General features: G+C 33.4%; 1 long non-coding RNA gene across 1 annotated transcript; it reads left to right on the top strand.

Moving 5' to 3' along the window:
- Nucleotides 1–210: 210 nt before the first annotated feature.
- On the top strand, nucleotides 211–1150 carry LOC115983201. The gene is made up of 3 exons (XR_004089906.1): nucleotides 211–728; nucleotides 853–937; nucleotides 1100–1150. It is a non-coding gene; the product is annotated as an uncharacterized LOC115983201 (long non-coding RNA).
- Nucleotides 1151–26860: the final 25710 nt, after the last annotated feature.

The raw sequence follows: 26860 nt of genomic DNA, 5'->3' as shown, positions 1-26860 counted from the left end.
GGAAAATGCTAATGCCAAATCTAAAGGAAATTTAACATTTTCAACTTCAAAACAATCTGCATCAGGAAATGGCAAACAACACTATTGCAAAATTTTTTGCAATAGTGCTACAGTGCAATTCTAAACATAGAATTGCACTGTAGCAAGTATTGTATCAAAAATAATATATTTTATGATATTTCCCCCTAAAAAGTCTCTCTCATCAATTCATTCTGCGCGGGCTCTCCTCTCTCTCTATTCATTCTCTGTGTCTCATCTGCTCTCTCCTCATCTCTGAAGCTTCATCTCCGAAATGCCTATGTGAGTCTCCGAAATTTCTGGACCCATCTCCATCTCCATCCCCGAAATTTCTCAACGGATTCACGCTCGCCCATCTCCATCGCTGACCCTCACCCATTCACCGATTCACCCTCACCGACTCACCCTCACCCTCACCTCACCCAGTCACCGATTCACCCTCTCCCTAACCTCACCCATTCACCGATTCACCCTCTCCCTAACCTCACCCATTCACCGATTCACCCTCACCGATTCATCCTCACCCATCTCCATCTCTGAAGCTTCACCCTCACCCATTCACCGATTCACCCTCACCTCACCCATTCACCCTCACCGATTCACCCTCACCCATTCTCAAGGGTTTTTAGGTTTGGGTTCAGATTTTGCAAAAATGAAGCTCCGTCGGTGTTGGGGGATTCAGCTCCGTCGGTGTTGGTGCTGACTGAAAGGTGGGTTTTGATCAATGTAGAGTTTTTGTGTTTGTGTTTCTTTTCTCTCTCTGCAAGAAAAAGAGGGATTCAGCTTGTGTTTGTGTTTGGGTTTTGATAAAAGAATTGTTCTTGATGTTTGCAGAGTTTTTGTTGTTGATTTAGCATCTTCGAGACCGTAAGCTCGAGTTCATCTTCAGAAAGTTTGCTCGGTTCATCTTCAATTACTAGTAAGTATCTCTCTCTATCTATTTCTCTCCCTTCTCTCTTTTCTCTTTGTTTTTGTAGTCCTCTGTAAACCCGTTCTTTGATGAGCCTTTTATTATTTTTTTTTTTCCTCCTGTGTAATACATGACTAGTTTAGTAATATTAAACCAAAATTTTGCATCTAGGCACACATAAAAGTGAAAACAGAATGTAATTGATCTTTGGAAGTTTCAAGTGTTGTAAGTTTCAAGTGTTGCATCTAGTAAGTTTCCCTTACTTTCCAGTTTGATCTTTGGAAGTTTCAAGTGTTGTAAAACGAATACATCTTTTTTCCTTCTCACATCCTCAAATTTTCCAACATTTTCTTGTCAGCCACATATGGAATTGAAAATTATTTAGCAAATTTAAGTTCAAAGAGTGAAAAACAAAATATATATTTTTCTTTTTAAATTTCACATAAATTCAATGTGGTAATAGTGAGTCATCATGGTGGTTGCTTGGCATTTTTAATCCACCTAGACTACTAGAATGTAATTCTTTTTGGCCATATAAACTTTTTTTTTTAATTTATTATTATAAACATACATAATCACAATGATGCTGGGAGCATCAAAACCAAATTCATTTGAGATTTTGTTTCTAAATTTGAAATTATTTGGTTTTAATGCTTCCTACATCACACAGCACTTAGTGTCGAAATTAACATGTGGACCAAATTGTATCGTCTAAACTTTTTATATGATTGCTATATTTGAAAATTCCGTCAAACAGTTCTGTCAAACAGTTCCCCTCCTGTCACGTATTCTAAGACCATGTAAATCTTGGTTTTGCTTGCCAACACTTGCATAGTTGTTGTGATAATGCATTAGCAAGAGAACATAACCAATGCTTACTAGGTACTTAATTAATATAATCATGGGAATATGTGTGTATTGCATAAAGTATTATGACAGAGATTCAAAGGTCGTAAATTCATTATTCATGGGCAAACTCTATATGATTAATTGTTGGTGCCATATGGCTTGGTCTCAGCTCTATAACGTGATCACCAAGAAATCCATTCATAGCATAAGTGAAAGGAATAGTCAACAGGAAAACTACTAAACATTGTGGTCCAAATATTCTTCTAAACTAATCAATTTTATGTTCCTCAAATAGCATATACAAGGCAAAGCATGTGGCTGTATTTCTATTAGGTCCGATTTTATTCATGACATGCCAAGCAAGTCTAGCAAAAAGTTAAGCATTAATATTTGGCTGTGTACAGGGCTAGCATTAATACTTGAAATATGTTGATTAGGAGCTGTCAATATATATTGTTTTAATTAGGAGTTGTCAACATATATTGTAGGATATTGTTATATGTGAGAAATTGTCACCATAATATTATGATTAGCTTATACTAATTGTGAAGACACAAATAAGAATTGACTTCATATACTAACTATTTTAAGAAATGATGAAGGCCAGGGAAAGATATTTGATATGTTCTTTGGAATAGATGTTGAATTTGACTAAAACAAAAAAAAATGGTTTGCTGGAAAGAAATTATATAAAGGCCAAGAAAGAAATGTGATTGCTGGAAATCTCATAATTGTACTGTTGAAAAAAATTGGCTGTTGGAACTTGGAAAGCCCAGGAAAGAAATTGGCAGTTGGAAAGAAAGTTGCCGTTGGAATCACCAAAATCTGAAAAAAAAAATTGACAGTTGAAAGAAATAATAAAGTAAGTTTAAAAAAATAATATTTTAATACAAATAGAAGTTTGGGATGTAAAGGTATAAATAAGATGGTATAAATGATAAAGTGGTTTTTAGAATGGTAAAATAGAATAGCATTGCAATTTTCCAATGCTAATGCTCTAATGGACTGAGGTAGTCATTTCCTACTTCAAAGTAGAAACTGCAGTGTTACAGCTGCCTTCAAAGTCAAAGACACGTAACAGCTGCCTTCATGTCATTAATCAATTGTTCAAAACCATTGACATTAGATCTAGTTAGCTAAATTATTAAAAGTTTTTGTCATCGAATCAGAGATTTTGGGTTTAATTTTCATCTACACCAAAATTTAATTGGTATCTTGATTTGATAATAAAGAACAATGAGACTAATAACAGTTAATAGACCAATAGCTCTCAATTTTTAAATTTCAAGTACCAACAACACTCCTTTGAAACTTCAGAGATCAAAAGTGTTTACTTGTTAAATTTTAGGACCAATAATGTATTTTGGTACAATAATAATAACAAAGGCTTAGTCCAAAAATTTAGGAGTCAACTATGAATATTTAACATATTAGTTAGGGTTGGTCACATATATTTTGTTCTTTCTTTTATTTATCACAGCTTATGCCATTTCAATAATAATAATAATAATAATAATAATAAAATTTATTAATTCTTTTTAATTTTGATACATCAATAATTAAGGGCGGGGAATTTGAACCATAAATATTTCCATTAGCATGAGTTGTGCTATGCCGGTTGAGCTATAAGACTCTTGCCAATTTTGGTTTGATAATTGAAACCCACTTCTGTCTTTAAGATATAAGGTCTTGATTAAAAACAAGGCTCATTGACTCAATCTGTCCCCTAAAAAAATCCAAAAGTTGAGGCAAAATGAGAGAGGAAAGCAGAGGCAGCAGGGCCTCCCCAGTCACCAAAAGTCTAAAATTGATGGCTCCCTCCCCTACGTCGTATACAAGGTCCACTCTTCTGAACTCCGCTGCTCAGTGTTTAGGTGTTGGGCTTTGTGGAGCTTAGTTGTGTTTAATTTGGTTGACGACCCGACCCAACCCGAATAATGTTGCGTGGTTTTTAATGAGAGATTTACTAAGACTTAGTTCATGGAGCGAAGGCTTAGGCTGACAGGCCCAAGCCGGAGTGCTCATTGTGAATCTTGTGTGCAAGATGTAAAAATTGTTTTTGGTGATTAAGGTTTTATTGTTGTTGTCGTCGTTCTTGAGAGACTAAAAACATTGTAGCTGCACTTTGTTTGTTTTTTTCCTTGATAATAGTGAAATCTCTGCAACTCCGTGGATGTAGGTAAATTGCCCAACCACATAAATATTGTCTTATGCGTGTGATTGTTTTCTTTAGTGTGTGTTTTCTCTTTTTTTTTTTTTTTTTTTTTTTTTTTTTTTTTTTTTCTCACAAGTTGGGAATTCGGGTTAATTCCCTACATTAGGCTGTAAATTATATGTACACAATGTATTCAAAGTGGAAATTGTCACTTTGTATTAGGTGAGCAACATTGTGTTCTGTAATTGAACCTATTCATTTTTATTTATTTATTTGTAAGAACCTATTCATTATTCATAGGTAAATAAGACTAACATTTATACTTTCATTTTGGTCCTGTATCATTTGGCTTGCTTGCATATAATCATCAATTTGGGTTGGTTTGCTTGCAGATAATCAATAGGTTCATGAAACATACATGGATGTGTAAATTTCTCCCGCATAACGGCCTTGGAATGCACTTGGAATGTAGATGACCACATCTCTATGGGGAGCTTCGCCAAAGCTATTCCTTTTGACATCATAGTAATTGAAAAGCGAATTAGAATATTTATCTATTTTTATTGTCCAATACCTTTGTATTTCAATATTTATCTATTTTCATTCTTCTATAACACCATTTGGCTTTCAACTAAGATAAATTATTCATATTAAAATCTTCTCTTTTTCATTCTCATTTTTTCTCCAGATATGAGGCTCTCTACTTATTAGCCCTTTCTTTAGGTGGTCTCAATAATTTAAGAAAAGAAAAAGAAGAAGAAGCAGCAATCAAGTTGAACTAATTAAAGTTAAAACTAATAATTTCATTCATAAAAAGAAAAAAGCATTATAATTCATCCGAAAAGACAAAGATCAAAACAAAAATAGCTAGATTAGAAATCATCCACAAAAGCATCGGAACAACAAAAGTCATAGATCAAAAGATCACAAAACATTAACATTCCATCCATCGTGCCATGATGAACTAATTAAAGACAATATAATGCCAATTCAAAGAGCTCTCGTTCGAATTCAGCCAGCCTAAAGGTTTTCTCCAATATCTTGACTAACAAAAGGCTTTAACCTTTTTGCACTCCTGCTTTAATCAAAAACAATTTTAGTTATAATTGTGAAATTCACAATCTCTCACACACACACACATATATAAAGTCAAAACTTAGAGAAAATTCAATTAAAATTCAAATTAGATTTCAATTAGAGTTTAATTTTGTGTCATGTGTTTTTTTTGAACTTTTTAATTTTTGTGTCAAGTGAGTTAGTTTAATACAAAATTAAGAGATTTAATATAAATGAACCCTTAAAAACTAAACCATATTTCAAATTATATATCTAAAATTAGAAGAAAAGAGTTTGAAATATATGTATATGAAAAAATTAAGTCTAAATAATAGCATAACTACAAAAGTAAGGATAAATAAAAGTTTTTGATAAACACTGTCCTCGTTTCCTCTTGGGTTTTTCATCTGCAACCGGTGCTACTTTTTGCTGTTTCTTCTTGGGTGTTTCTTCAACACCATGTGCTACTGATCTATCTCCACTAGTTTCACTAATTTCACTAGTCCTATCATCAGGTACTTGAATGAAACCTGGCCTATGCGGTATAAATATTCCTTCAATTAACTCCCCATAGCGTGCCTTAAGGTCTGGTATACTCTTCAATGGCAGTCTACGAGAAATTATCTCAAAAATATGTTGACAATCAAGTGGAATTTCTTTGATTGATTCCTCAAATATTTTCTTCTCTTCAGAACTCCACTCAGTACGTGATAGTAACGAAGGATGGTAAAGAAGACGGGAAGAAGACAATAGATTCTTGGTGACAAGTGAGTCGACAAACAAATAGAAGAATAAAGGACTATGGTAGTTGCGCATTGTAATAGAAGAGGAGGAGGCGATTCTTATATAGATCCGGTTTTGGTTTTATGACGCCTAGTCCTAGCCAAGAAAAGATTTACAACTCTAGTCCTAGCCAGTAAAGGATTTACAACTCTAGTCCTAGCCATTAAAGGATTTACTTCTAAGAAGTCCTGTTCCTGACGTTGTGGGAATAAGTAATAATGAATTTCACTAAACAAGTAATGTAGTTTTTTAAAAGTCGACGCGGACTGTAAAGTTGAATTTAATTAACCATTTTATTGGTTTTATTCCGTGCCAAAATTTCTTATAATTTAACAATTAGTAACCCTGTGTTTAGGTAGGACTCATGTAAGGGTAGTGTGTGAGAGAATGTAAAGAAATACTCAAGACTGTGCAGTGAAGCAGGAACTCATGGCTGGATCTTGTGGGTGGCTCGCGGCTTGCAATCTGCCAGATGATGCACATGAGCGAAGCATGCAGAGTAGCTGAATTGTTATGTCAGCTGTAGCACTACAGGACAAAAAGTCCAGACTGGCCATTTAGTTAGCTCACGGCTTGGACTCATGACTCAGTCAAGTCGCAAGGCCAAGTCACTAGTCCAATTTGTTATGGAAAAACTGACTCTTCGCATTTTTTTCTCACTCCAGTATAAATACCACTTATACCCACAAAATATTGAGAGCTTCCAGAGAGAATTTTGAGAGAGAAATCCTAGATTAACTCATCCACAATCTTAGTTGTATAGCATATTCTGCTTGTTTGCTTATGATTTAAATGCTTTTACATTGGTGTTTTTACTCAATTTTTTTTTTTTTTGGTCAAAAAATCCAAAAACACATAAAAAGTAGAAATCAAAAAGTTTGATCGACATTGTTGAGTTTTGTCTCAAAACATATATTGCCTTGTACCTTTGTACTAATGACCTTGTGCGTTTACGAGCGTAACTTGTTTCCTATACACTCCATATCTTTGTGGGAGAAATTTTGATATCTATGTGACTGATGTAAATAGATCTTCAAACTTGTCATGAATGATTAGTCAATGGTATTGTTGATCTTGAGACATGCATAGACTTGTGCCTATATATCTTCCCACTAATTTATTTTATTGTTTTTGCTTAAAAGAGCTCACCAAATGTAAATCTCCAAATGAAAAGAGATATTGAGCTGCAAAAATCTGTCACACATACTAATATTTGACTAAAAAAAAGGGAAAGCGACGTAAAATGGAATGTATGATGCCCAAAAAGCCAAAGGCTAACTCATTAAATTGAAATATCAAAAATTTCAAGTATCGATCTCATATTGAGATGTATTGATTCAAAAAGATCAAATGATATGATGTATATGGAGCCAAATGAAAAGTTTCGAAGCTATGTTATCAAGTTTATGTGGGAGGTGATATATGCATATTTCTATAATTGAGATGGGTCACTTTATCTAATGCTAATTGTGTATGACTTGGTTGAATTGATCATTGAAGCTTTACATTAGACTAAGGACTATCTCATTGTTGATATCCACACATATCACAGATGTCTATATTCAATGAATGCCATATTCATTTGTGTGATTGTACTTAATTAAATACATTTTCACATGCTCAATTTTTGTTGATTAAACACAAAAATTTTTTTGAGTGTTTTAGTTGTTTTTGGAAAGTATTTTGTTTTTGCAACAATTGTCAAAATCTTCAAAAACAGTGTTGCCCTATTCTAGCGACTCAATCGCGGGTTGGTCTAGTCGCATGCCTTAGTCGCGAGCCCACACAAAGATTTTTCGCGACTCACTGGCAGGTCAATGTCCTAGTCGCGAAAAATACTTAGAATATTTTTCAAAATTTGGGTTTTTAATGTTTCTCGCAGCTTTGCCTAGTGAATTTTTCGTGGGTGGAAGGTCTAGTCGCGAGGGATACACAGAAATTTTCACTAGTTACCTTGCGACTTCCTTGGGAGTAGAACTTCCAGTCAAGAAAAATACTTAGAAAAATTTTCAAAAATTTCGGTTTCAAAGAATCTCGTGACTTACCCTGGCGACTTGCACGCGACATAAATCAGTCGCGAATATTGCGTGTTTTGCGCATATTGGTCAAATTTTAAAACGTTTGGGTTTTCTCTCGAACTTTTGTGATTGTTTATTATCTTTCTTGATTGAACCTCTCTCAAACCCACCATTTTCCTCACAAAAATCCCCATTGTTACTCATCATTTCTACTTCAATCTTCAAGAAAAAGGTATGGATTTTCTTATTTTTCCTAAGTATTTCATGCTCTTTGCCTTGAACTTCTTGATTTGTGAGACGTTATTGAGATTTGAGATTTATTGATGGTTGAATATGGGTATTTGCTGTGTTGCTGAAATTGTTGTGTGGGTTGTGTTGGATATGCATTATTTCACTTTGTCTTTAGTTGCACAAATGTGTTATTTGTAGCACACACACATTTTATGACATGATTGTGATTCTAATCTAATGATTTTAGGGTTTTTCCACAATTTTTTTTGGGTCTAACTCTGTGCTAATAGAGTTTGTTGTCTTGAGTGGTCTCTGTTACTCCCTGATTTACATGATGCAGCTTAAAAATGTCTCCTTTCAAGAGTGTAGCTATGAAAGGAGGTAGCAACAAGGGAAAAGAGCCGGTGATTGATGTTGATAACCCCTCTCCTAGGCTAAAAAGGACCTGATCATCGTCAAGAGTATATGATCCCCACAAATTCAGATTCTATGCTACATTTCAAACCCATGAAAATTATTTCAAAGACGCCACACCACTAGTTGAAAGGGCTATTGACCAACCATCTCTTCGTGAAACCAACATTCCCACGTGGTTTGCCACCAAGGATTGGAATTTTCTTCTCTTTGACCTTGATGTTGCGTACGTGAACATGGTGAAAGAATTTTATGCTAATGCCATTGTTTAAGGAGATGAGCTCAAATGCTGGGTTAGAGGAAAGAGTTTCTCCATGTCTCCAATTCATCTGGCAAATATCCTAGACATCAACCGGCCAATGCTTGCTACAACACCGATTTATGATGATTTAAATCCAGATGAGGATTTACTTTGAGAAACCCTTGGATGAAACTTGGAATTCTCCTAAACTGGGAATTCAATCAGTGTTTCTTCCCTATCTCCTGAACTGAGGGTGCTTACCATAATCGTGTTCCACAATCTATATCCTTTATCCAGCACCAGATATATGAATCTAGGAAGAGCCGTGTTACTTCATGATCTGATTTCAGATGAAGAGATCGACATTTGTGCTCATATCTTTCATCTTTTGCGCAAAATGGTTCTACGAACTAATTCAAGGGCATGCATTCCTTTTTGTTGCCTCATTTCAAGGACTTTGAAGCTCAAAGGCGTTCATTCGTCTGACAATGAGTCTCCTTACCCGAAGCCAAGTCCAATCAACATTCATACACTCAATGCTAGCATTGGTCATCATTGGAAGGGAATCAGATGGAAAGTTCAGCACCTCCTACTGGTTCACACTCTGCCTTATCCTCCTATGATGAGAAATTGGATAAGATTATGGCATCCATCCACAACATAAGCACCAAGATGTCCGAGCTTGCTACTCTCCTGCACCATTACCACATCCGTTGTGACACAAAGTTCACTTTTCTCAAAACCCAATTGGACCAAATCCAAAGGAAGCTAGAAGAAAATGAGGACTAGCTATTCCATGACAAAAAGGGGGAGATGATGATGATAGGGGGAGTATCGATGTTGAGAAGGAGTTGATGTTGAGCAGGAGTTGCCTATGTTTAATGCTTTGTTTATTTTTTATCTCATGATTATTAGTTTATTTTTAGTTTTTATGAACTTTGGGTTTTGTACCTTTACTTTGTAGCGTAGTACTTGCTGTTTAATGTTTTGCATTTTCTTTAAGTACATCACCATTGTGCCCTTTGTTGGATTTTTATCCTTGATGCATTTACCTAGTGTTTATGTATCGGTTGAGTGTTGGACATGCAAATGGTACTTTGCATGGAGCTTATTAACTTGCATGTTCAGATGTTCATTCCTTGTGTGAATGAGCATTATGGTCACTATTTATAGTGATTGTTTGTTTTTTGTTAAGTCATGGTTTATTCTTTAATTCCATTTTTGCTTGATCGCATTATGCTTGCTCTATATGCATTACAAGTTTTCTGCATACGATGATCATATTGTTTTGTTGTGTTTCAGGAGATACTTGTTCTTATGGTTCAATAGCTTCACAGATTCTAGAGCTAGGTGTGAGTGAGTTTTGTTTAACTATTCCCAACTCACATGTTAAGTCTAGAGTTTGTTTTAGGATTTTGTCACAAAATAGCCAAAGTGGGAGATTGTAAGGTAGAATTTAATCAACCATCTTATTGACTTTATTTCGTGCCAAATTTTCTTGTAATCTAGCAATTAGTAACCCTGTGTTTAGGTGGGATTCATGTAAGGATAGTGTGTGAGAGAGTGTGAAGAAAAGTTCAAGACTGTGCAGTGAAGTAAGGACTTGCAGCTAGATCTCACTGGTGGCTTGCGGCTTGCAAGCCGCCAAATGATACACACGAGTGAAGCATGCAAAGAAGCTGAATTGTCATGCTAGCGGTAGCACTACAGGACAAAAAGTCCGGACTGGCCATTTAGTTAACTCGGGCATGGACTCGCGACTCAGTCAAGTCGTGAGGCTAAGTCACCAGTCTACTTTGTTATGGAAAAATTGACTTTTCGCATTCCTTTCTCACTCTAGTATAAATACCCATTATACCTACAAAATATTAAGAGCTTTCAGAGAGAATTTTGAGAGAGAAACCCTAGATTAACTCATCCACAATCTTTACATAGTGACTCTTCAAATTCCTCAACTCTCACCCTCTTCATTATTACATCATTGAGAAGTACATTAGCCAAAACCTTTTCTCACTATACCTATATTTGGGAAAAGGCTATTTGGTGCTTGGGAAGCAGTTAGGAAGGGACCAATTCATATTGATTGATGCTATGGGTTATAGCGGAATCCGGTAAGCTAAAGAAGACAAAGGTTCATTGGAGCAAGAAGCTTGGAGAGTTTAGGTACGATGGGTAGATGGGTAGATTAGGCTTGGAGGGTTTTTAGCATTCTTTAGTGGATTATTTACCACTTGGAGGGTGGCGGAGAGGTTTTACACTGAGAGTTTCAGTTTCCTCTTCGATAACACATTGTTGTGTTGACTTTGTGTTTGCATTTCTTTTCCCTTAATCTTTGCCATTTAATTTCGGCTGTGGATGTGATTTTAATTGGTTTAGATTGTTTATCTATTCTGTTATAAGTTTATGTTCATTTTCCGCACATATATTGTTTGATATTAAACTTGAATTGATTATTTGTAAATTGGGAGTCTAAACGTTCAAGGTGTTTTATACACTATTTGAACATTCACAGACCATTCCATGTCAACAATTTCTAAAATAATTTGCGGTTGTAACATCATTGTTTTTACGGACTCACAATAAAGTATTCCTTTATTTCATGGTTTAATGTCCACATAAGGTTGGGAATGAGGTACCCCCTCTCTCTCTTGGGGGGAAGGAGTTAGCCTTTTAATTTCAAAGGTTTTATATATAATAATTGCAAAACCATGCAATATGTGAGAATATGGTAATTCGGTATAATGTATAGTTTATTTCCTAAATTGAACTATTTCCAAAAATATTTTTCATCTATCATTCTAATTGTGGGCTTTTTTATTTTTATTTTTTAAGAAACTTGGGTGAGTTTGAGTGCTATAATTCATTTTTAATTGGTCTGTATTCTTCAAGTTTTTGTTAAAGTTTGTTATGTTTTTTCTCTTTTGTTTGGGTACAACTAAATTTTTTAAGTTTCAAATTAATTAATCAAATTTCTCATTAAAAAAAAAAATTACAATTGATTGGCATATTCAAATACATAGTCTTGTAGATTGTATTTTGATATAAACTCAAATTCTTACTTCTAAAATATTTAAGAGTTAACTCAAACTGAAACTAAGAGAGAGAGAGAGAGAGAGTACATGTGATGGGAAACTCAATAGGCACACCAACAAAATATATTTTAAATTAGAAACTCCTTGTCCTTATAATTATAATTTTACGATTTAATTATAACCTGATCAAGAAGGGCCTTTTGGTTCTAATACAACAATGCATGCATGGTGAATATTAAAATACTTAATAATACAATCAACCAATAAATTATGACTTAATTATTCCATCTGTAAAATCTATTGGATGTTATTAACTAATGAGATATGACATTGCACTATTAGCTTAGCACCAATCAAGAATTTCTAAGTAATTTTATGACAAATTTACCCTCCATTTTGTGCCCCCAAATGTATTGTTTCATCGATATCAAATTAAAATTAAAGTAGTACCAAACTTCAAATCGACTTCCCATGGGGCCCGAAAAGAGTCTAAAATGTAAAGCTTAATTGAGTATAAGAGTATTGGTACTAAAATAATTTGACAACATGTTTTACACCTATTGGCTGCAGTGGCTCCAAATTTTTTTCCATGTGGGTTAGTAAGAAGATAAAACTTACAGTCTATGAGAATTTTTTTATTACAAATTTGTTTATACTTTCTAGTACTTTCAAGAGAACAAATGTTGCAAGTGAACAAATGATAGATGGTAAATTACATATTTGTTCCAAACCTATATGATGTTTGTCAATTTGGTCCATGATCTATTAAATCTGTCACTTTAGTTCTTAATCTTTTGGTATTATATCAAAATGGTAGTATTTGTCATTAAGTGATAGATAAAAAATGTTGACATGATTAACAATTAAAATAAAATAATGTTTTCTTGCAACATAATCGCACTGATTGCCACATGATGCCAAATGCACACGTAGAATAATGTAAAACAGAAACTAAAGCAAAGAGATTTGAAAAAGACCCGAAGATTATTATTAATTTTGGACTTGGCCAAGTTCCTTATTTGAACCTGTAATCATCTGATTCACTCTGTAGAGAGTGAGAGCATTTGGGTTCTTTTGTTATCCGATTTTCCAATTGTTTTATGGTTATTGTAGAAGTATTTATGGGGAGCTTGACCAAAGCTATTCCTTTTGACATCATAGTAGTTGAAAATAGAATTAGAATATTTATCTATTTTTATTGTCCACTACCTTTGTATTCCAACATTAATCGATTTTCATTCTTCTGTAACATCATTTGGCCTGCAACTAAGATAAATTATTCATATTAAAATCTTTTATTTTTCATTGTCCACTACCATAAGGCTCTCTACTTATGAGCCCCTTCTTTTGGTGATCTAAATAATTTTAAAAAAGAAGCAGCAATCAAGTTGAACTAATTAAAGTTAAAACTAATAATTTCATTCATAAAAAAAAATGCATTACAATTCGTCTGAAAGATAAAGATCGAAACAAAAATAGATTAGAAATCATCCACAAAAGCAATAGAACAACAAAAGTCAAAGATCAAAAGATCACAAAACAATAAAATTCCCCCCATCGTGCCATGATGAACTAATTAAAGACAATCCAATGCCAATTCAAAGAGCTCTCGTTCAAATGCAGCCAGCCTAAAGGTTGTCTGTAATACCTTGACTAACAAAAGGCTTCAACCTTTTTGCACTCCTGCTTAAATCAAAAAACAATTTTAGTTATAATTGTGAAATTCACAATCACACAATCTCACACACACACATATAATATTAAAGTTGAGAGAAAATTCAAATTAAATTTTAATTAGAGTTTAATTTTGTATCATGTATTTCATTTAAACTTATTAGTTTTTGTGTCAAGTGAGTTAATTCAGTATAAATCAAGAAGTTTAATATAAATGAACCATTAGAAACTAAACCATATATCGAATTATATATCTAAAATTAGAAGAAGAGAGTTTGATATATATATATATATATATTTATATATAAAATTAAGTCTAAGTAATAGCATAACTACAAAAATAAGGATAAATAAAAGTTTTTGATACATACTGCCCTCGTTTCCTCTTGGGTTTTTCATCTGCAACCGGTGCTAGTTTTTGCTGTTTCTTCTTGGGTGTTTCTTCAACACCATGTGCTACTGATCTATCTCCTCTAGTTTCACCAATTTCACCAGTCCTATCATCAGGTACTTGAATGAAACCTGGCCTATGCGGTATAAATATTCCTTCAATTAACTCCCCATAGCGTGCCTTAAGGTCTGGAATACTCTTCAATGGCAGTCTACTAGAAATTATCTCAAAAATATGTGGACAATCAAGTGGAATTTCTTTGATTGATTCCTCAAATATTTTCTTCTCTTCAGAACTCCACTCAGTACGTGATGGTAACGAAGGATGGTAAAGAAGACGGGAAGAAGACAATGGATTCTTGGTGACAAGTGAGTCGACAAACAAATAGAAGAATAAAGGACTATGGTAGTTGCGAATTGTAATAGAAGAGAAGGAGGCGATTCTTATATAGATCCGGTTTTGGTTTTACAATTCCTAGTCCGAGCCAATAAAGGATTTACAACTCCAGTCCTGGCCAGTAAAGGATTTACAACTCCTAGTCCTAGCCATTAAAGGATTTACTTCAAAGAAGTACTGTTCCTGACGCTGTGGCAATAAATTATAATAAATTTCACTAAACAAGTAATGTAGTTTTTTAAAAATTGACGTAAACCATTCCACATCAACCGTTTCTAAAATAATTTGTAGTTGTAATATTATTCTTTTTACGGATTCACAATAAAGTATTCCTTTATTTCATAGTTTAATGTCCACATAAATTTGAAATGAGGTACCCTTTCACTCTCTCTCTCTCTTTGTGTAGGAGTGGGGGGAGAGGGGGGGGTAGCCTTTTAATTTCAAAGATTTTATATATAATAATTGTAAAACCACACAATGTGTGAGAATATGGTAATTTTTACTTACATGCCCTCATAGAATTGAGAGAGAAAAAAAAAAAAATGGTAGAAATGTAATTATAAAACATGAAAAGTCAAATATGTCAGGCCCCACTTTTTTGGTTGAAGTTTTTCTCTTCATTTCCACCCAAAATGGGAGGATTATAAAATGTGCGCCTATATATATATGATTGAATTTCTCATCTTTTCTTTTCTCTCACGTAAACCAAACAAGGGAAATTACTATTTGACCTAACCCTTCCCTTCCTTTCCCTCCTCTTCCTGTTGAACCAAACATAGTTCGATTTGTTAGCTCAGTATGACAAGAATATTTGTAATTATGTGACATGGATAGAAGAAAAATCCTTCATTCATTAAGTCCACTTTGACTCAAGATGTAATGTTATTATCTTCATCTTAATAAAATTACAATTTTCTTATTATATATACATATATATATATATATATATATATATTTGGTTGCCACGTGTGAAAAAGTGTTATGATTTTTTTTTTTTTTTTTCAGTGAGTTCAAATTTGATTTCTGACTGACCCAATGCTAATATGTTATCATGGAGATGGCCAACTCCATCTAGTGTTTGTTTGTTTCTTAGTCTTATGTTATTTTTACAAATGTGAGATTACGACTTAATTTTGTTATTTATTTTTTTCATACCATTTTCTTTGGATAGGTATACTGATAATTGTTCTTTTTTTCTTTTTCTGCTAAATAAATAAAAAATGGTAAACATCAGAGCAAGTCATGTCCTATTTAATAAGATGAGAGGTGCTACGTCCACAACATTTTCACAATGTTTTCACAACAAATCATAGGTGGTTAGTTATTATTGGTTCAAATTTAAACATAATACTAAAATTATTTTTTAGCCCCAATAATAATAACCAGTAACAACCTACTACTTAAAATTTGTTGTAAAAATATTATAAAAATGTTGTAGACATATCATTTCTCTAATAAGATATACCATAGGATTCTCACATTAGCCAACAACCCTAGTGCTAATAAGTCTCATATATATGATTGCAAGTTGGTCGTGGCGCTAGACCACTAGACCCCATACTAGGGTTTTATAAAGATTTTACATTCTTTTCCCAACTTTAAGAAGGCCTCAAAAATATTGGGCCAATAATCCCACGCAATTGTTTCACAAAAAGGAAAAAAAAAATTGCTATGAGCTTAATTATTATGAATATGTTGAATAATTATTGACAATCGATTTTCCTAAAAACTTGTAAAAAATTATATTAATAAAATCTAAATACAAAAGCTATAATAGTAATTTGTATCTTCAAAAGCAAGAAGAATGGGTTCAAAAGAAAGACATATATAATTGAATAATTACTATTTAAATATTAAAAAAAATTCTAAATTTATCACCTTCAATCCCAAAATGTATTGGGTCATCCCATTTAGTCAAAATAAAACAAAAGTTCTAATTTCATGAATGAGTTGAATCCAAATTAATATACAACATCCAAATAAAGAAACAAAAACAAAAAGAATTGATATTTTTAGTGGCTTCAAAATTTTGATTTCTACTGATTTCAACTTTCAAGGTAGTTAAAGAATTGCACTTAATACATGTAACACGAAGAATTCTTTTAGTTTGTATTATATATTAGCTCAATTTATTTGAAACAAATATTCTTTGGGTGATCAACAACCATAACTATAACTGTCTAAGAATTTCAATTTCCAAGAGGTATCATGATCATCCAATAAGAGGGCTTCCAACTTTTCAAATCAACTATTTGAAAACATATTGATTCTAAAAGACAACCTCCCCCCCCCCCCCCCCCCCTTCCTTTTGATATTCCCAAGCTAATGAATTGCACTTAAGGCGTGTTCAGGTAATAGAATTTGAAACCCCTGCAATGCAAAGTTTTGGAAGTCGTTGTTGAATAGAAGCATGAAGTGAGGATAAATATGATAACATGGAATAGTGTCATGTTAGAGATGTAAAGCTTTTTACAATTTATTAAAGTGATAAATTGTAATTAGAACAGGTAAAGCATAAACAGATAAATTGAAGTCAAGTCTAATTATAGTAACATCACTTTCACTAAGTTTACTATTAACACTAATTTTACAATGCATTAATCACAATTAAATTCACTAACAAAGGGGGGGGGGGGAACAGGGTTTAAAAAAATCTCTTGTTAATTGTGACAATTTTTGCATCATTTGATTTATTGTGGGTACATGCTCTAATACGTGTTTTTATTTGTTTTACCTTTTTGGCAAAGAAAAAAATAATAATAATAATAATAACAACATTTATCAATAATCTCTCTATCGGGTGGATCATCTAGCTCCAATTTTGGTATTTGAATAGAAGTTCTACTCTTGACAGGTGAAAGCGAAACTTAGCTAATTTGAGTTTATATATATTAATTATTTTTAGGCTCAAAAGACTATCATTTATAAAAGAGAAACATTTACATTAAAGAATAGAGCCTCTAAGGCAAGAGGAAGAGGGTCTTTCATCCAAGTTATATCATTAGAGATAAACTAACAAATTTAGCTAAAGAGTGTGCCACTGAGTTACCAAATCACCTGACACATTAGAAATAGTAATTGCGAAGATCAGCCACTAATGTCTTTATTTCTTCCAAAATATTTCCAAGTAGTGAATAATCCATAACCAGTAGAGGGAGTTTTCTCATAACATTAATATTATCACCCTCAATGTGGGTGAGTGATTTTAGGATATACATGATTCCAAATGTTACTATTTAAAATGTTCTTGCTGTCTTGGTTAGGTTTGACAAGGACAAGTTATTTTTTACCTTAATTTTTATAGCTCTCATTGTTCTCAAGCAGGGGTGTGTATGGATCGAGTTGGGTCAGATTAAGGAGATTTTTCGATCTAACTCACCATGATGGTTTATAAAAAATACAACCCAACCCAACCCATTACAGGGGTTCAACCCAACCCACATGGATTGGGGTTAGGTCAGGTTGAACCTATGGGTTGGATAGTTTTTTTTAATACTATTTGATGGGAATCAATTAAGTATAACTCGTCCTTGGTTGTCATCCATGACCAGACCACATCTAAAGAAAACCATCCAAGAATGACAGAATGCATGAAGAAGACCCTTTGTCAGGAGTAATAAAATCCAGTTGAAAGAACTCGTCCATAAAAGACTATATTCATAGATGACTAGATCCATGGACGACCAAATTATACTTAGTAAATTCTACAAAGAATTCTCCAAAGGTTCTACATGAACAAACCACGATATGTTGCTCTTAACACGTGGAAGAGATTCCTCGAACTACGCTTCACATACCCTATTTTCTCTAAAAATTGCCCACATTACCCACGATGGTAGTGAATCCAAACAAGTAGACCTACATCTAACTCTCTATAAAAGGATCAAATCTCATTCACCCAAGTTAAGTTCTAACCATTCACTATTTTTTATCCTTGTGTACTTGAGAGAAAACTAACTTAATTGTCAAGGATCCTTGGCCAATTCACACCGGTCACCTTTGACAATTCTTTCTTTCCTTTTAGGACTTACAGCCATTACCATAGTCTGAAGTATTTCGGCCTACTGATTTTTGTACATCAGTTGGTGCCGTTTGTGGGGAAGAAGAGAGTTAAAAAGTTTCTAAGTACTAACTTTTTCGCTTTCCAAGACAAAAAGGCCGGATGGGTCGGACTAGGTTAATGGCCACTAGTCCAAGACACTAGGAGAGTGGGAATGCCTCCAGTCATCCAAATCGTGCACCACCACCCCCCATGACCATTAAACAACAATTAAAATTCATGGCAGCAGTGATGGTAGAATTGACACAACGCAATCATGAGTTAACTAGAGAAGTCAACAGACAATGTTAATACCATGGTGGAGAATGAGGCCAAAATTCAGGAAATGAAGGTGCTGAGAATAACACTAAACGAGACCAGTCTAGGGGTATCATCACTCACAGGATATCACATTTAGAGAGAGAGATGAATCAAATGAAAAGAGTCATGGAAGACATGAAAGATTCTATGAGGAGAGCAAATTATGTGGATAATCTCGACCACAAGACTGATTCCCCCTTTATCGCATCCATCATAAATCATCCATTCCCTTCCAAGTTTAAAACGCCTACCCTAGATTCATATGATGGGACACTGACCGCTGCGATCATATGGCCACTTTTAAAACAACCAGGCATCTTCAAGGTGTTCCAAACGAAATTATGTGTAAAGCCTTTCCTACCACCTTGAAAGGTCTAGCCAGAGTGTGGTTTAGTAAATTACCACCAAACACAATAACCCTCTCCTATTTGGGACTCAAAGACCACCCTTGAAGGTTTAGATCATCAGCTCCTTTGATGACTAGAGAAGGCAGCAACTTCTACAACACTGAATCTTGAGATTCTTCAAGGAATAACACCGAGAGAGTTTTTTGGGTACAAAACCCTAGAAACAAAAGAGGCACACTCTTTTATCTCTAAAAAGCCTTATAAAAACGTGCATAGGGTTTCCTTTATATACTAGAAGAGGTAGATCTGAAACCCTAATCCTTTTTGGGCTTGAACTACTGTTCAGGCTTAATTAAAATTTTGTAGATACGACTCTCGATCGATCGAGCCTGTCTCTCAATCGGTCGAACTAGGCAAATTCTGAAATCTTCTTTCTTCAGCTTGTATGTTCTTAAATCTTGACTTGAATCACCTTGAGCATTGTCTAATAATACCTATAGACTCTAGGATCTATATCTAGACAAGTTTGTATACACGATTTGCCAATTGTTCTAAACTTTTAGAACCTAACATTTTATATTATTTAATTGTATAATTTATATTATTTTAATGCGTTGTATGTTAATATAAAAAATTTGGATGTTAGGTATATTGTATAATAGTTAAAGTAACTTTTTAAATGTTAAAATAGGAATTGTTATGCAATTTTGTATGCTAATGCTCTAACCATCGAAAAGTAATTTGGCAGCTAGTTAAAGAATTGCACTTAACACACGTAACGTGAAGAAATTTTTTTGCCATTAAAGTCAAAATTAAGGAGAAGGAAAAATGAGAACAAGAAAAATGATGGCTATTTTTAGTGGCTTCAAAACTTTGATTTCTACCAATTTCAACAATTCAAGGTATACGTAGTTAAAGAATTGCACTATTCATAATGTATAGTTCATAATGTTTAAAGAATTGCACTATTTATAATGTATGGTTCATAATGTTCTCGCCTTTCTGGTTATTTTGGACCTTTAAAAAGGTCGGTTTATACTTTTATAGCTCTGATTGCTTTCAAGTTTCATATGATAACAAGTAAGTTATGCTCTAGAATGATATTTACCCTCAATAATGGTACGACAAATGACTTTGTTGTGTACTAAGCCTGTCTAGTTGTTTTCAATTTTCTCACATGATTGACTTCTTTAATTTATGGATCATGTATGTGGGTCTATCATACTTTCATTGTGAAATAGTTTGTGGTCCTAGAACCACTTCAATGATTAAGGCAAAAGCTGGCTTTGGAAAATTATATTAACATGGAACAAAATTCATATCGTCCTATTTTGTCACCCTATTTGCAATGTGGAACACAATTCCATAAGGTTGTTTTTAGATTTGAGAATTTAAAATTAAATAATTTTAAAAATAATTTATAATATAAATTACTTCATATAAATTTAACATCCCATTATAATACCAATTCTTGCCACAACTATGACATGACAGAATATAAATGGTGGACAAAAAATGGATGGTAAATATATTTTGGACCTTTAGAAAGGTCAGTTTATACTTTTATAACTTTGATTGCTCTCAAGTTTCATATGATAACAGATAAGTTATGCTCTAGAATGATATTAACCCTCAATAATGGTACGACAAATGACTTTGTTGTGGACTAAACCTATCTTGTTTTCAATTTTCTCACATTGTTGACATCTTTACTTTATGGATCATGTACGTGGGCTTATCATGCTTTCATTGTGAAATAGTTTGTGGTCCTAGAACCACTTCAATGATTAATGCAAAAGCTGGCTTTGAAAATTTGTATTAACATGGAACAAAATTCATATCATCCTATTTTGTAACCCTATTTGCAATGTGGAACACAATTCCATAAGGTTGTTTTTAGATTTGAGAATTTAAAATTAAATAATTTTAAAAAATAATTTCTAATATAAATTACTTCATATAAATTTAACATTCCATTATAATACCAATTCTTGCCACAACTATGACATGACAGAATATAAATGGTGGACAAAAAATGGCCGGTAAATATATAAGTGATAAGCAACCATTTATAGTTTGTCAAAACAAAATTCTAACAAAGAAGTTGTAAAATAGTTTGTGATCGTAGAACCATTTCAATGATTAAGGCAATAGTTGGACTTTAAAGAATTATATTAACATTAACAAAATTCATATCATCCAATTTTGCCACCATATTTGCAAGGTGGTACACAATTTCATAAGGTTGTTTATAGATTTGACACTAGGAGAGTGGGAATGCCTCCAGTCATCCAAATCGTGCACCACCACCCCCCATGACCATTAAACAACAATTAAAATTCATGGCAGCAGTGATGGTAGAATTGACACAACGCAATCATGAGTTAACTAGAGAAGTCAACAGACAATGTTAATACCATGGTGGAGAATGAGGCCAAAATTCAGGAAATGAAGGTGCTGAGAATAACACTAAACGAGACCAGTCTAGGGGTATCATCACTCACAGGATATCACATTTAGAGAGAGAGATGAATCAAATGAAAAGAGTCATGGAAGACATGAAAGATTCTATGAGGAGAGCAAATTATGTGGATAATCTCGACCACAAGACTGATTCCCCCTTTATCGCATCCATCATAAATCATCCATTCCCTTCCAAGTTTAAAACGCCTACCCTAGATTCATATGATGGGACACTGACCGCTGCGATCATATGGCCACTTTTAAAACAACCAGGCATCTTCAAGGTGTTCCAAACGAAATTATGTGTAAAGCCTTTCCTACCACCTTGAAAGGTCTAGCCAGAGTGTGGTTTAGTAAATTACCACCAAACACAATAACCCTCTCCTATTTGGGACTCAAAGACCACCCTTGAAGGTTTAGATCATCAGCTCCTTTGATGACTAGAGAAGGCAGCAACTTCTACAACACTGAATCTTGAGATTCTTCAAGGAATAACACCGAGAGAGTTTTTTGGGTACAAAACCCTAGAAACAAAAGAGGCACACTCTTTTATCTCTAAAAAGCCTTATAAAAACGTGCATAGGGTTTCCTTTATATACTAGAAGAGGTAGATCTGAAACCCTAATCCTTTTTGGGCTTGAACTACTGTTCAGGCTTAATTAAAATTTTGTAGATACGACTCTCGATCGATCGAGCCTGTCTCTCAATCGGTCGAACTAGGCAAATTCTGAAATCTTCTTTCTTCAGCTTGTATGTTCTTAAATCTTGACTTGAATCACCTTGAGCATTGTCTAATAATACCTATAGACTCTAGGATCTATATCTAGACAAGTTTGTATACACGATTTGCCAATTGTTCTAAACTTTTAGAACCTAACATTTTATATTATTTAATTGTATAATTTATATTATTTTAATGCGTTGTATGTTAATATAAAAAATTTGGATGTTAGGTATATTGTATAATAGTTAAAGTAACTTTTTAAATGTTAAAATAGGAATTGTTATGCAATTTTGTATGCTAATGCTCTAACCATCGAAAAGTAATTTGGCAGCTAGTTAAAGAATTGCACTTAACACACGTAACGTGAAGAAATTTTTTTGCCATTAAAGTCAAAATTAAGGAGAAGGAAAAATGAGAACAAGAAAAATGATGGCTATTTTTAGTGGCTTCAAAACTTTGATTTCTACCAATTTCAACAATTCAAGGTATACGTAGTTAAAGAATTGCACTATTCATAATGTATAGTTCATAATGTTTAAAGAATTGCACTATTTATAATGTATGGTTCATAATGTTCTCGCCTTTCTGGTTATTTTGGACCTTTAAAAAGGTCGGTTTATACTTTTATAGCTCTGATTGCTTTCAAGTTTCATATGATAACAAGTAAGTTATGCTCTAGAATGATATTTACCCTCAATAATGGTACGACAAATGACTTTGTTGTGTACTAAGCCTGTCTAGTTGTTTTCAATTTTCTCACATGATTGACTTCTTTAATTTATGGATCATGTATGTGGGTCTATCATACTTTCATTGTGAAATAGTTTGTGGTCCTAGAACCACTTCAATGATTAAGGCAAAAGCTGGCTTTGGAAAATTATATTAACATGGAACAAAATTCATATCGTCCTATTTTGTCACCCTATTTGCAATGTGGAACACAATTCCATAAGGTTGTTTTTAGATTTGAGAATTTAAAATTAAATAATTTTAAAAATAATTTATAATATAAATTACTTCATATAAATTTAACATCCCATTATAATACCAATTCTTGCCACAACTATGACATGACAGAATATAAATGGTGGACAAAAAATGGATGGTAAATATATTTTGGACCTTTAGAAAGGTCAGTTTATACTTTTATAACTTTGATTGCTCTCAAGTTTCATATGATAACAGATAAGTTATGCTCTAGAATGATATTAACCCTCAATAATGGTACGACAAATGACTTTGTTGTGGACTAAACCTATCTTGTTTTCAATTTTCTCACATTGTTGACATCTTTACTTTATGGATCATGTACGTGGGCTTATCATGCTTTCATTGTGAAATAGTTTGTGGTCCTAGAACCACTTCAATGATTAATGCAAAAGCTGGCTTTGAAAATTTGTATTAACATGGAACAAAATTCATATCATCCTATTTTGTAACCCTATTTGCAATGTGGAACACAATTCCATAAGGTTGTTTTTAGATTTGAGAATTTAAAATTAAATAATTTTAAAAAATAATTTCTAATATAAATTACTTCATATAAATTTAACATTCCATTATAATACCAATTCTTGCCACAACTATGACATGACAGAATATAAATGGTGGACAAAAAATGGCCGGTAAATATATAAGTGATAAGCAACCATTTATAGTTTGTCAAAACAAAATTCTAACAAAGAAGTTGTAAAATAGTTTGTGATCGTAGAACCATTTCAATGATTAAGGCAATAGTTGGACTTTAAAGAATTATATTAACATTAACAAAATTCATATCATCCAATTTTGCCACCATATTTGCAAGGTGGTACACAATTTCATAAGGTTGTTTATAGATTTGAAAATTTAAAATTAAAGAACTTTAAAAAAAAAAACAATTTCTAATATAAATGACTTCGTAGAAATTTAACAATCCATTATAAATTTCAGTTGTAAGAACCAATTCTTGCTACAACTATGATGTGGCAAAGTATAAGTAATAGATAAAAAATAGTGGGCCAATATGTAAATGATAAGTAACTATTTACAGTCTGCCACAACAGAATTGTGACAAAGAAGTTATGAAATAATTTGAGGTCCTGAAAACACTCCAATGATGAAGGTAAAAGTTAGGCTTTGAAGAATTGCACTAACATGGAACAAAATTCACATTGTCCTATTTTGCCACCCTATTTGCAACGTTATACATATTTCCATAAGGTTGTTTTTAGATTTCAAAATTTATTAAAAAAATTAAAAATTAAAAAAAAATTCTAATATAAATTACTTCTTATAAATTTTACAACACATTATAAATTTCATTTGTAAAAACCAATTCTTGCCACAATTCTGATGTGACAGAGTATAAGTGTTGAAGAATTAGTGCGTCCACCGTTTGGAGAAATAAAGATCGTTGTAGGGGCATGTCAACAAGAAGCTTGTTCAAAGCCAAGAAGACTTATCTACAAGAAGTTCAAAATGTTCAGATATCTAGACAACTACCAAGGATGATCAAAGGGGATGAGCCAGCCATAATTTTTACATATGAAGATGCAAGAAGACTGCACCACCCTCATGATGATGCTATTGTCATTACTCTGACAATTGCAAATCATACAACCAAAAGGGTGTTAGTGGACAACGGGAGTTCGGCCGATATTCTCTACTATCTAGCCTTCCAGCAAATGAGAATTAAGAAGGAGTTACTTCATCCAGTAAGTGTGTCATTGATCAACTTTGGAGGAATTAAGGTTCTACCAATTGGTACTATCTCCCTGCTAGTCGTGGTTGGCTCTTACCCACGACAAATCAATAAGGAAGTGAATTTCTGCCATTGACAGTGTGGACATATATATATATATATATATATATTCCTCCTAGCTTGTGTGTTGCTACTTTTTCCAATTTTAAAAACTTATCTTGAAGAAGTTAGAGGGTAGATGTTTTTCATTAAGCTTAAATTTTAGGTCTCAAATAAGTCTAAATAGTACAGGTATTTTGAATCCCTTTTTGCTAAAATTGTAACTGTTTCCACCCTATGTTTAATGCTCTCTTTCATGAACAAAATATTTTTGAAGCTCTTTTTGATAGGCCAATAATATATTGACCCCTTGTGATGAACTAATCAATTAATTAGCCAAGTTGATTAATTAATTAGATTCACATTCAATATTTGTGGCAACACAAACAAATCACCAATTAAACTAAATATTCAACAGAAAATAAATTGACACGGTGATTTGTTTATGAATGGGGAAAACCTACATGGCAAAAACTCCACCGAGTGATTTTAAGGTCACCATTCCCAAGAATCAACTGTTATTACAAGCGATTACAAATAAAGGAATCTTAGTACCTTATACCAACTTACAGTTGAACCCTTACCCCAATACCCAATTGGACTTGTTCTGTAGTGACAATCTCTCCTTTTAATGCACGGCTTCTAATATGCGACTTAATCACCAACTTGAGAAAGAATGTTGGCTACAAAGTTTTTCAGTTCATCACACGATGAAGATCACGAAGTTGCTTGATTACAAAACTCTACGGTGTACAAACACAACAGTTTCTTGAATAGAAAGATGAACTAAGGCATATGTCTCCAATTCACAATATGCTTTTGAGAAACCTTGCATTTCGTTGCATCATCTGCGACGACCCTTAAAACAATCTTTATATATGTTTAGGGTTGTGAGAAAAGAAAACCCCAACATCTATTCATGGATTGGAGTGAAATCAGATCTGGAAAATTGGTTTTCATAAACCTCAATAGATATCCTATCTATCGAGCAGCAGTCGAGTCTCAGGCTAAAATAGCCTTTTAAGCCTCCATAGATACTAGCTGTCAAGTTTTAAAATCCAGCACTTCTTCACTTAATTCTTAGACAAACTTGCATGACTTTAACACTTGAACTTGAAACCTTATTTCTTGAAGTAGTAAACACATTCTAAATCTACCCAATTACAAGTAAAGTGCGTTTTGTCCAAAGATTAGTCAATTCTATATTGATATAGATTCCTAACATGAACTACATATGTCCTAACACTTTTTTTTTTTTTTTTGGGCCCTTCACAATTGATATATGTTTTTGTATGAGTCCTTATTGAAGTTGCGTTTTGTATCACATTTTGTTGTTCTGGCTCTTGCTCTAATTACATTACCCTTAAAACTAATTGTTGATTATGTACTTTTACAGCATAGAAAACCAGGTGATGGCATGCTCATGGGCTGTAGTTCTCGCAGCCCAGTTGGGGATGGGCCTACTTCCCCCAAGTACTCTGATTAGACTCTCTCCTGCAGTTAACAATTATCCATCTGAGGCATCAAGACAAGAAGTCAGAGTAAGTTAATTTTACTGTTAAAGTTCTGAAAATCAATGTTTCGGTGTTTTGTCTATTATTTGCCTTTAGCCATCATTCATTGATTGTAATGTTGACTTTACATCCATTGAAAATTTACCTTCATTGGTCAGTAGTTTCTTGGTTATTCTTTGTGCAATTTATTTATATTTATGATATAGAACATATTCAATGTATCCTCAGTACGCCTTGAAACTCTAATGCAGCCTCAGGGAACACCTGAAAATGGTTATTTATGGCAGAAAGTAAATTACCAATTAAGCTCCCCTAGTCGAGAAAGTATACCATGTTTAGACATGGCAAAATAGGCGGGTCAGGTCAAGTTCGGGTCGGGTTAATTGGGTTGCGGATTAAACAGGTTGCAAGTAAAAAACGAGTCATTTTAAGCATGTTAAAAATAGGTTTGGGTCAATCGGGTTGCGGGTCGGATTGGATCCGGTTGACCCGTATTTTTCAC

This window comes from Quercus lobata, chromosome 4 (genome assembly GCF_001633185.2).
Source record: "Quercus lobata isolate SW786 chromosome 4, ValleyOak3.0 Primary Assembly, whole genome shotgun sequence".
NCBI classification, from domain to species: domain Eukaryota; kingdom Viridiplantae; phylum Streptophyta; class Magnoliopsida; order Fagales; family Fagaceae; genus Quercus; species Quercus lobata.
This window is presented reverse-complemented; position numbering and strand designations above follow the sequence as displayed.